Below are 12,327 nucleotides of genomic sequence, written 5' to 3'. Positions count from 1 at the left end.
AAATACAAAGTATCATATTTGAATCCATTGTTACAGCAATACAAGTATCTAAAAACCCACTCAGTGATTCATAGATGTATACACACATCTAATCACTTACCTGTAGATTCACTCATACATGCTGTCAATGAACAATAGAACACTATCAAAAATACTTATACACCTAAATCGACATTACACACCATCCTATTCACATATGAAGTCATCCTACTCACTTATGCAAACAATGGATCATACTTACATATTTACTTAGCTACACACTTATACAAACACAACTTCATCTATTCATTTAGATAGTAAGTCATACTTAGTGAATTATAAAATCATTATTAAAAGTATAAAGTTATCCATACAGTCACTCACACAATCATTGAGTCTTATGTATACTTATTAATATACAACAACTGACACATACACTGCCTTTTAGTTTTCTAGTTTGTTGGACATGTACCATTGAGAAATATATTTGCTCATCACCACACCCATAAAGATATTCACTCACCCAAACAACTGCTAGAACATGTAGTTTTAACTTCATATATCTAGTGAATCAACTATTCACACATCTTTGGGCAGTCACACCCCCCCCCACCGAACCACACACACATTCACTCTCCCATACACTAACTCAGTTAACTAATCAATAACTAATACAGACTTTCACATAGCTAGTAACCAACTGGAGAACCAGTTTACACAACAACTGACAAAGTGATACAGATATTCAAACAGTTTAGTCACTATCCACTAAATTTAGTGAGACACTATAAATTGGTCAAGTAAACAGTCAATTACACTGCTACTAAATCCTCCAGCCAAATATTTATTTTTATATATCCACTCATTCTTCAATGCAAATTGCTATATATATAATGCATATTTAAATAACGAAGCAAACCACATTCACTGGATGATGTCATCAGTGATGTCATCAGTGATGTCATTTGAGATGTCATCAGTGATGTCACTGACCATTTCATGAATGATGTAATATGTGACTTCATCAGCAGTGGATTGTGGGCGCGCGAAATATAGTTAGTACAACTAACTATATAGGAGCAATTTCAATGGTTTTGTATGAGTGAAATGTCCAGCTAACTATAACACCCCTAAAACTTATAGTTTTTTGAGTGAATTTTAAAGGTTTTTTAAATGCTAATTCCTAACTATATAAGGCCTGAAACCTATGGTTTTTTCAGTGAATATATATATATATATATATATATATATATATATATATATATATATATATATATATATTCACTGAAAAAACCATAGGTTATAGACCATATATAGTTAGGAATTAGCATTTACAAAACCTTGAAAATTCACTGAAAAAACCATAGGTTATAGACCATATATAGTTAGGAATTAGCATTTAAAAAACCTTATTTTACTCACACAAAACCATTGAAATTCCATATATAGTTAGTTGCACTAACTATATATTGCGCACCCGCAATCCACTGCTGATCATGTCACATATTACATCATTCATGACATGGTCAGTGACATCACTGATGACATCACTGATGACAACATCCAGTGATTATGTGTTTCTGTAAAGTTTAAATATGTTTTACATATTGAAGAATGAGTGGATGTATAAGTGTCTGAATGAAGGTTTTAGTAGGTGCGTGATTGACTGTATGAGTGAGTGATTAAATGCGTCTTACTGAATGCACGGGTTAGTGACTAAACTGTCTGAAAGTGTGCATCAGTATGTCTGTTGTTGTGCAAGCTGCTTCATGTGTTGATCAGTAGCTATATAAGTAGCTATATGGGTTATTGATTGGTTGCACAAGTATTTGTATGGGAGACTGAGTGTGTGTATGGCTGGCTGGGAGGTGTGTGACTCTGTGCAGATCAATGTGTACTTGTATCAGTGATTCTATAAGAGAGTAAGTATGTGTTAGTATATGTTTAAAAAATGTAAGGTGTTCTGTGTTTAACTGTATAGATGAGAAAATGGAAGTGTGATTGATTCTTTTCAGGACTGACTAGGTGTGTGAGTAACTCCATGGATGAGTGGCAGAGTGTGAGTGTCTGTATAGGTGTATGAGTGCATATGATAGTGTTGTCAAGATGAGTGATTGTATGTATGAATGATTGTATGAGTGAATGTGTGTGTAGACATAGGAATCAGTGAGTGCGTATGTAGTAACTAGTATTGGTGTGTCAATGGTTTCAAAAATTATACTCTGTATTTAACACTGGGTGTAACGGAGGTTATATTAGAGTGTGAGGAGATGCATTGTATTATCACATGAATGATATCATCAGTGATGTGATCATTGATGTCAAGTGAGATGTCATCAGTGATGTCATTTGAGATGTCATCAGTGATGTCATCAGTGATGTCACTGACCATGTCATGAATGATGTAATATGTGACATGATCAGCAGTGGATTGCGGGTGCGCAATATATAGTTAGTGCAACTAACTATATATGGAATTTCAATGGTTTTGTGTGAGTAAAATAAGGTTTTTTAAATGCTAATTCCTAACTATATATGGTCTATAACCTATGGTTTTTTCAGTGAATTTTCAAGGTTTTGTAAATGCTAATTCCTAACTATATATGGTCTATAACCTATGGTTTTTTCAGTGAATTTCAATGGTTTTTTAATAGCAAATATCATAAGCTGTCGAATGTCAAGTACGTGGTAAGTGAAAAATTTTCGTGTTTATGCACACTGATCTGCTTTGAATGGTGCCCCCCCCCCTCATTTCTATTAGGAGTACTCTCTCTTTGCAGATAGTGAAAGGTAGTTAACGCAGGCCTTTGCCCCCGTTGTAATCCGTCGTGCCTGCTTCTCTCTCCATTTGATTGATTGTTATCCAAGTATTTACTGTTTTAGAATTAGTTCTCTTTGGTTCATTCTCTATTTACAAACAAACACAGAGTCGCAATACTCTGTTTAGTCTTTGCAGATAACGAAAAATCGTGTAAAAAAAAAGAAAAGGAATCGAGCAAAATCAGTAGGCCACTAATGGGATCTCTTTTTGACCTCGCTAAAATAGAAACATTAGGAACAACCCCTCATGACAAATACAAAACTAGTGAGATGAACTGAACTCCACACAATGATGGCTGCAAAACAGCTCGGCTCCGCCACCCACCCCGCCCAAAATAACGATAAAGAGCGGCTGCCATGATTGGTTGCGGAATGGCCACGACGGAGCTACGAAATGATGCTGCTCTCATGCTAACCCCAGCTTCAGTCTGAAACATCCAGAAACACTGTAGACTACCAACTCGATCAGTTCCGGTAGCGCCCCAATGTAACCCGGTAGAGAAGAACTAGCCCTCCCCTCTTTCACTGATGGTTCTTGTTGCCTGTCCCTTCTGTTCTCATTTAACAGAACTATTTAGCCTGCTGAAAGGGGTTGTGTTCCGACCGCTGGTTGGTGGAGACATTTTGACTATATTCTGGACCTGCGTTGTCGCGTAATGCGTCATATGACGCGCCGCGTTAGCGCATCCGGAAGTCATCCGGGGCGCGCAGCGCGTAACGTAAGCATAACAAGTCATGTGACTTGTTAATAAAACTTTTCATTGATTCATTTTACTTTTCTTATTGTAATGATGAAAGGCTTGGTCATATGACCTAAAAATTACGCTTTTCATTACTTCCGAACATTATTTTTTCTTAAATATATGTTATAATGTTCCAGGCTAATGTACTTTCCCGGAAATTTTACAACTGTCCTGCAAGTAAAATATATTCTTTTTTCGAGAAAAAGAGCGTTTCTTCGTCCCATGATGGAGCCGTTGAGCAAAAGAGGGTCGACCTGCTGTCTTAGTCGCCGATACGCCTGAATATGAGATTCTTATCGATCACTTTATGTTGCAGGAATAGAAAACACAACAGCCCTTGACCATTTATCTTTACTGCGTTCCTTCGTATTATACCTTTTACCCTTCATGTAATTGGTCTGCTTTATTTCACTTGCCTTTTAATGATTCTAAAACAGTGACTATTATTACAAACTTTACCAATGTATATACTACTACCATGTTTTCTTTTAAAAACCTTTATTGTGAAAATTTCATTATACAAATACGAGCCTATAACCACGTGGGCCGGCCATGGAGCAAACTGTAATCGTATGTGATGAGTAGACATTTACACTGTAGAGGAACGTAACGGGCGGGCCATTAGGTTGCAAGAACTAAGGTGTCTAACAGTTACGGAATCGGTGGACGTACATTTTATAATTAAAATACGACAGGGCCAGTTACAATAAAATTATCTAGATATACATTTGCGGGCAAGTACCATGGGTGACGTTAATTCGAACTTTCAACAGTACAGTAATCAATAACACATCAGAACTTAATATCAATAGGGATGTCGAAATATTCAATCAATTCTCGTCCCCGCCCGCCATGTGCTTCAAAACTGCATACGTATCTCGTGATTTCAAGGTTCTGCAACCAGTACACAACAAGGAGTTACGAGTCCCATTTATTCCGGCGCCATTTTGGGCGAGGACGGGCAGGTCCAGGATATAGTCAAAATGTCTCTACCAACCATCGACTATGATGATGTTCATATGCTGTATTTATTAGAGTAACACTCATCTGTCCACATGAAATTAATTTGCCACAATCTAAACATGTCATTTTAATCTTTCCAAAGTTCTTCTAAATATTTGGGACCGTTTCCCTTGCCTCTGAAGCTCTCAGTGCCACTTCTTTGATGAATGTACTAGCAGGTCAGGGGTTCTCCTCCAAATCTCTCTTTTATGCAGCACTATAATTAATTGGTGCCACCTCTCCATATGACGATGCATGGTATAGTTACCACAACTATATTTTTTTTCGGTTCCTCTGGAGAGTTCATCGTGGCAGATGAAGCGTGTAACGTACCGGGCATTTACCTTTTTTTGCATGTACAGGAAAGGAAAAAAAAATCGAGCGTCCGAGTTCTAAGGTGTCCCAGGGCCATTTTAGTGGAGGACATGATACAGCGATAATGCCCTGGATAAGGACACTTCCTTCGGGCACCCCACGCCGTCTTTCGGCGCAGCATTGTAGGATGGCCACACCAGTGCGGCAACTTGCTAGACACCACCTCGGTGCCATCCGGATCTCGGCGCCCCACTGCAGATGAACTGCCTCCACATGGAGAAGTGGGAGAGGCTCGTTTGCGCCGCCTCCCCCCCCCCCTTCGGGCACACCACGCCGACTTTCGGCGCAGCATTGTAGGATGGCCACACCAGTGCGGCAACTTGCTGGACACCACCTCGGTGCCAACCGAATCTCAGCGCCTTGTGTTGTCTTCCATTCCGAAAATATTGTTGGCAGCATTTTGAAAGGAAAGACAAACAGCCGTTTGTGGCCCTCACTACACCGTTCTCCTAGTGAGTCTCACATTGTTACATTTAGGAAGAATGTTGAAGAGTAGTATGTTGAAAATCTGAAGCCATTGTTATACAAACTCTCAACCAGCCTTGGATGGAAAAATCCTGAAGAATGTACAAACTGAAAACCAGTTTTTCTCTGTATAGCATCAGCAGCAACGCTTGAGTCAGCTTTGTGTGAAGCCGCCATTTTGATTCAATCAATAGCGTCCCCCTGCACACATTCAGGGACCTGGTCGTGTCTTCAGGTCAAACGGATTGTGGGACAAGATGCACAAAGGAAAAGGAAAAAAGTTCCGCCGGACCCCGGAAGGTGGCCGCCTATGTCATGGGCGATCTTAGGCCACACCAGGGCAATAGTGAAGCTGCAGCAGGTGCAAATAAGCTTCAGACAGTGTTACAAGCGCTGCTCAGAACTCTCAACTATGACACCACCTCGGTGCCATCCGGATCTTGGCGCCTTGTGCTGGTTCCGGCCTATTCACACATCGGTCCGCTACTGACGCCACCTCACAGGCCAACGGGGCACCCCACGCCGACTTTCGGCGCAGCATTGTAGGATGGCCACACCAGTGCGGCAAATTGCTGGACACCACCTCGGTGCCATCCAGATCTCGGCGCGTTGTGCTGCCTTCGGCCTATTCGCCACAAGTGCGCACGCAACTCAGCTGCATAGCGAGTGAAACACCAAGGGGCGCCCCACTGCAGCCGAGGAACCTCCATCTTGGGGGCGACGCACAGCATCACATTGCTTTCCAATGCAGTCAGATCCTCAAACAGCCCCCACTGACTGACGCGAACTCACAGGCCAACGGGGCGCCCCACGCCGACTTTCGGCGCAGCATTGTAGGATGGCCACACCAGTGCGGCAAGTTGCTGGACACCACCTCGGTGCCATCCGGATCTTGGCGCGTTGTGCTGCCTTTGGCCCCATTCGCACATCAGTCCGCTACTGACGCCATCTCACAGGCTAATGGGGCGCCCCACGCCGACTTTCAGCATTGTAGGATGACCACACCAGTACAGCAACTTGCTAGACATCACCTCGGTGCCATCCGGATCTCGGCGCCCCACTGCAGATGAAGTGCCTCTCAACTATGAAACCACCACTGTGACATCCGGATCTTGGCGCGTTGTGCTGCCTTCGGCCTATTCGCACATCGGTCCGCTACTGACGCCATCTCACAGGCTAATGGGGCGACCCACGCCGAGTTTCAGCATTGTAGGATGACCACACCAGTGCAGCAACTTGCTAGACATCACCTCGGTGCCATCCGAATCTTGGCATCTCAACGCCTAGTGGTATCTTCCATACAGAAAATATTGTTACGCTACCTTTGGCCCCATTCGCACATCAGTCCGCAACTTAGACATCACCTCGGTGCCATCCGGATCTTGGCATCTCAGCGCCTTGTGGTGTCAGTCAGAAAATATTGTTGCGCTGCCTTTGGCCCCATTCGCACATCAGTCCGCTACTGACACCATCTCACAGGCCAACAGGGCGCCCCACGCCGACTTTCAGCATTGTAGGATGGCCACACCAGTGCGGCAACTTACTAGACACCACCTCGGTGCCATCCGGATCTTGGCGCGTTGTGCTGCCTTCGGCCTATTCGCACATCGGTCCGCTACTGACGCAAACTCACAGGCCAACGGGGCGCCCCACGCCGACTTTCAACATTGTAGGATGGCCACACCAGTGCTGCAACTTGCTGGACACCACCTCGGTGCCATCCGGATCTTGGCGCGCTGTGTTGCCTTCGGCCTATTCGCACATCGGTCCGCTACTGACGCCGCCTCACGTGCCAACGTATTTTCTCCGCATTTTATACCCTATGCCGCATAACAGGTCATGTGACTTGTTTATAAAACTTTTCATTGGTTCATTTTACTTTTGGTTTCCTAATGATGGAAGGCTTGATCATATGACCTAAAAACAACACTTTTCATTGGATGAAAACTTTTTTTTTTTCCAAACGATGAAAGCCCCACCTTGTTTCTGGATGTTTCAGACTGAAGCTGGCGTCAGCATGAGAGCACCACCATCTCGTAGCTCCGTCGTAGTCATTCCGCGAGCAATCATGGCAGCCGATCCCCACCAGAAGCCTGCAGGAGTCGGGGCCCCCAAAACTTTTGATGAATTCTCAAGGCGGAGGGGACGCTTTCGAGAATGGGGTCCAAGACCTAGCAGACAAGCGTCCGATTTCCAAGGTGTCCCAGGGCCATTTCAGTGGACCAGGCCCAAAAAGGAAAGAGCCTGCCGCCATTTTGAGAGTCCTGTGACAGCCGCCTATCGCTGCACCGCAAGAGTGGGCGCAACTCAGCTGAATTGCGGCTTTTGACACAGTGGACCAAAAACGGACGGAATGGCAACTGAAACGGTAAAGGGGCGCCCCACTACAACAGATGACACTCCACCTGGAGAGGCCCGTTCACGCCGCCTCCCCCGGGGCGCCCCACGCCGTTATTCGGAGCAGCATTGTAGGATACCAAAACCAGTGCGGCAACTTACTGGACATCACCTTGGTGCCATCGTTCTGCTGCCTTGGAACTATTCGCACAACAGTTTGCTACTGAAGACCCACCCCCCGCGACGCCCCACGCCGTTATTTGCTGGGTGGCAACTTACTAGACATCACTTTCGTGTCATCTAGATTTCAGCGCGTTCTGCTGCCTTGGAACTATTCGCACAACAGTTTGCTACTGATGACCCGCCCCACGCCGGAAATCTGGACGTTGTGCTGCGTTGGGACTATTCGCACAGCCGACCGCTACTTCGTTGTTTTTCCCTAAAAATGTTTATATGTTATTACTATTTTTGTTTTCTTGTATATATTTATAAATTATTAAAGTTTTATAATCTTACTACTTTGTCGGAGTGCTATATATTTTTAATGTGACACATAATTGTAAAAACTTTGATGTACAAAGAGTCATCCCTGGAATCTTCCGCTTCACGCTCGGTCCCCTCCCCAATCACAATACAGGATGGTTTTCAGATAATAGCAACGCTTCTGCTGTGACGGATCTCATCGAGTGTGGGCCTTGATCTACTATAACTCCTTTGAAGAGGGGTGAATCTTTACAGCTGTGGCCATAAACTACATCTGCAGGGCTAGCTGATACCCTAGGACCAGCCTGGACAATCGGACACAGAGGAAAAGGAGTGTCAGAGGGTGCAGTAGTGAATAGGGCGAAAGGGAGGTGTCGGGCGGGCACAGGGTGTGATTCTCAGGAAAGAGCAGCGCAGATGGGGGGAGGTTTATTACCCATGCATAAGACAGAGAGCGGGGGTGACCACTGCCTGGGGGAGATGCTTGCGAGGGTGGGGAGCCATGCTAAGGATCGACAGCGTGCACAGAGTGGGTCTGGTCAAGGCATCTAAAATGGCTGCCGTGCACGACAAAAGTGTGGCATTTGAAAAAAGACAAGATGGCGCAGACAATGTTTTTCAACACTTCCTGATTTCCTTCGAATCGAACGTTAACAGACGTTGGGGCATATTACCAAAGTTAAGCGATATTTATCCCTAACGATGCATTGCAAAGATTTTTTTACCGTCAGAAATTATCGCAGATAAACCTTGCTATTATCAAAGTTTATCGCAAATACGATAAAAACCGACCGCAATGCATTAATATCGCTGAAAACTCAGCGATATTCATGCATTACCGAGCTAATCCTCTTAGCCATGTTATCCACCTCCCATAGGATAACATGGCTAAGAACTGCTCAGGGCAGCTGTTACTTTTTGGAGATATTCGCGCTTATCTCGAATATTTCCAAAAGTTGATAATAGGAGATAGCGATGTTAGCGACTGTTTCCAGTCGCTAACATCTTGGCATGCCCACTTTGCATGTCATTAGTGATAAATATCACTCACATGCAAAGTGGGGCCCAAGATGGTCGCTATCTCCTACTAGCCGTCGCTAACTGGTGTTAGCAACAGCTAGGTAATACAGATATAATTTTATCTCCGCGAAGCGGAGCGCTGTTACAGATATATATCTTGTTTTTGAACGTTAATTTCTCAAAATGCACTGAAGCACATATATTGAGACCTAGCAAAGGCACATCGGGCTACCAGTCCCTAATATTTTACCAAGTTTCGTGCAAATCCATTCAGCCGTTCGATTATTATTATTATTTATTTTTTTTGCCCCGCGGGGCCCTTTTAAAACCTCCACATCAAACCTAGGGGATCAGCGAGGATCTACTATGCCCCCTTATGGTCATTTGCCCCTTCGCTTTGGCCTCCTCTTGTCTCTCGATCCTACCGAGAGACAAGATGGCGGCCGCTACGGACTGTTTGGAATGTTTACAGACACCGGAGAGCCAATCAGCTTCGCTTCGCAAAGCTCCGTAACGCGAAAAGTACGCGAAGCGGTGCGCTGTTACAGATATATATCTTTTTTTGAACGTTAATTTCTCAAAATCCACTGAAGCACATATATTGAGACCTAGCAAAGGCACATCGGGCTACCAGTCCCTACAATTTTGCCAAGTTTCGTGCAAATCCATTCAGCCGTAAGATTATTATTATAATTTTTTTTTTTTGCCCCGCGGGGCCCTTTTAAAACCTCCACATCAAACCTAGGGGGTCAGCGAGGATCTACTATTCCCCCTTATGGTCATTTGCCCCTTCGCTTTGGCCTCCTCTTGTCTCTCGATCCTACCGAGAGACAAGATGGCGGCCACTACGGACTGTTTGCGGCCACTACGGACTGTTTGGAATGTTGACAGACGCCGGAGAACCAATCAGCTTCGCTTCACAAAGCTCCGTTGCGCGAAAAGTACGCGTCCTAGGCCGCTGCCCGGTCCGCGCTTACAGATATATATCTTTTTTTAAACGTTAATTTCTCAAAATCCACTGGAGCACATATATTGAGACCTACAAAAGGCACATCGGGCTACCAGTCCCTACAATTTTGCCAAGTTTCGTGCAAATCCATTCAGCCGTTCTGGCTAAAAGTGAGGCCAACCGCCCTATGGAAATTAACATGGGAAAAACGCGTTTTGGGACCCCCCTTTTTTCTCGGCCCCCCCTTGACGAACCCCCCCCAAATTTTCAAAGGCTGCTCAGAAACAAAATGTGCCATTTTCCTGAAAATTGCAGCCAATTCCGTCCACAAACGGCAAAGTTATTAGACATAGAATTTTCAAAAATCCCATAGAGAAAAAATCCTAACTATATATACCTACTGGCGACCGCCAGTAGGTAATATATATATATATATATATATATATATATATATGTATATATATTACCTACTGACGGTTGTCAGTAGGTATATATAGTTAGGACCTAGTTTCCATAGGAAATCCCCAACATTCTATTGGGAATAACTTTGGCGCTGGTTGATGAATCTTCGCAAATTTCTCAAAGAAGATGGCTCGCTCCGCTCCTCTCCTTCCCTGAAAGTTTGGGGGGGATTAGTCAAGTGGGGGCTGAGAAAAAAGGGGGATCCCAAAACGTGTTTTCCCCATGTTAATTTCCATAGGACCTTTAGACACGGCTACAGCTTGAACCGCTGAAGGGAATTACACCAAACTTGTCAAAATGGTAGTGTCTGGTACGCAGATCACGCTTTTGGTTAAATAGTGTAAATCCCTCCAGTAGGTCCTGAGAAAATTAAAAGAGAAAACAGTTATATATCTGTAAGCGCGCACCGTGTGCACACCCCGCGATTTTTCGGAGGAAAAAAATGTGGGGGGGGGGTTGGGGGGCTTCTCTCTTTTATTTTAATGTCTTTATTTTAATTTCGAGGGTGCCACCCCTCGTTTTACCCCCGAGATCACCGCCGCGGCCCGAGGCGTCTCAAGATGGCCGCCGCCGCCGCCTGGTTGTGGGCGGGGCCGGGACGACGTGGTTTCCGCTTCCCCCTGCCTGGGGGAAGCCTTCGATGTGCCCGCCCGGTCTCCCATGCCGAGGGGGAGACCGGGTGATGCTGCCGGCTGGTGCAAGGCTCCCATGTGCTGAGGGAGCCCCGGGAAAAGAGGAGACGCCGCCCGCACAGCAGCGGGGCCCCCGTGGTGTTGGGAGAGCCCCCGCAGGTGCCGGCGGAGAGGAGAAGGCGAGCCACAGGAGAAGAGCCCCGCCGCACCTGTACCGGTGAGTGCGGGAAAGTACTGTGTGGTGAGGAGCAGCGCGAGAACGAGTTAAACATAGGGCACGATTTAGTCAGCCAATCACACCAACGCCTGCAGCACCTTGATAATCCAATGATTTACTCCCCAGACTCAGAGCATGTTAACCATCAACAGGGCAGCGCACTCAGACGGCCGGACACCCTCCACACACACACCATGCGCCACTCTTTTGGGGTCACGTTCTTTGCGCTCTGGGGTACGTACCACTGAAACTAATGCATTGACACAGCATGCTCTGTCACCTTTAAATAGTTACATATAGTACGTAAGTGTGGAAGGCACGTGGGGTGTCAGAGATGCTGTAACTGGAGGGAGACTGCATCCAGAAATCTATAAATCTTGGAGTACTAGTGTGCCAAAGGAACAACATGGTGGTGTCAGCTGACCCCTCCTCCCCACCTCTGCCCACGGTAACCGCTTTTAACTTAATTGTGGAGTGGGTAAAGCTACAGAGAGAGCAAGAAAGCAGAGGCGCGCTTCTCTGTGACCTTCAGAGTAAACAGATCCACTGTTTGTTATCACCACATATGATATGAGAACGCGGGCAAATCTTCAGGACGAAGGACGTGTTTTCGAAATTGGCAGAAGTGGGCAGAAAGGATTTAATTTGAGGCTGTGCTGGATAAAATATGTGCACGCTTTTCCTGAATGGCAGGGGCATATGTGAGAGCCGTGTCAGTGTGTGCCATCCTTTGTGGAAGTTTTATTTGATGTTAAATCGAGTCTTTCGAGTTGTGAGCTCGCTGTCCAGTGACCTGAAGGCAATTGGCACTAGAGAACAAGAGTTGTTAAAGACAGTAGGCCT

The sequence above is a fragment of the Lissotriton helveticus genome, chromosome 5_1 (assembly GCF_964261635.1).
Source record: "Lissotriton helveticus chromosome 5_1, aLisHel1.1, whole genome shotgun sequence".
NCBI lineage: Eukaryota > Metazoa > Chordata > Amphibia > Caudata > Salamandridae > Lissotriton > Lissotriton helveticus.
The sequence above is the reverse complement of the archived record's forward strand: the minus strand, read 5'-3'. Positions refer to the sequence as shown.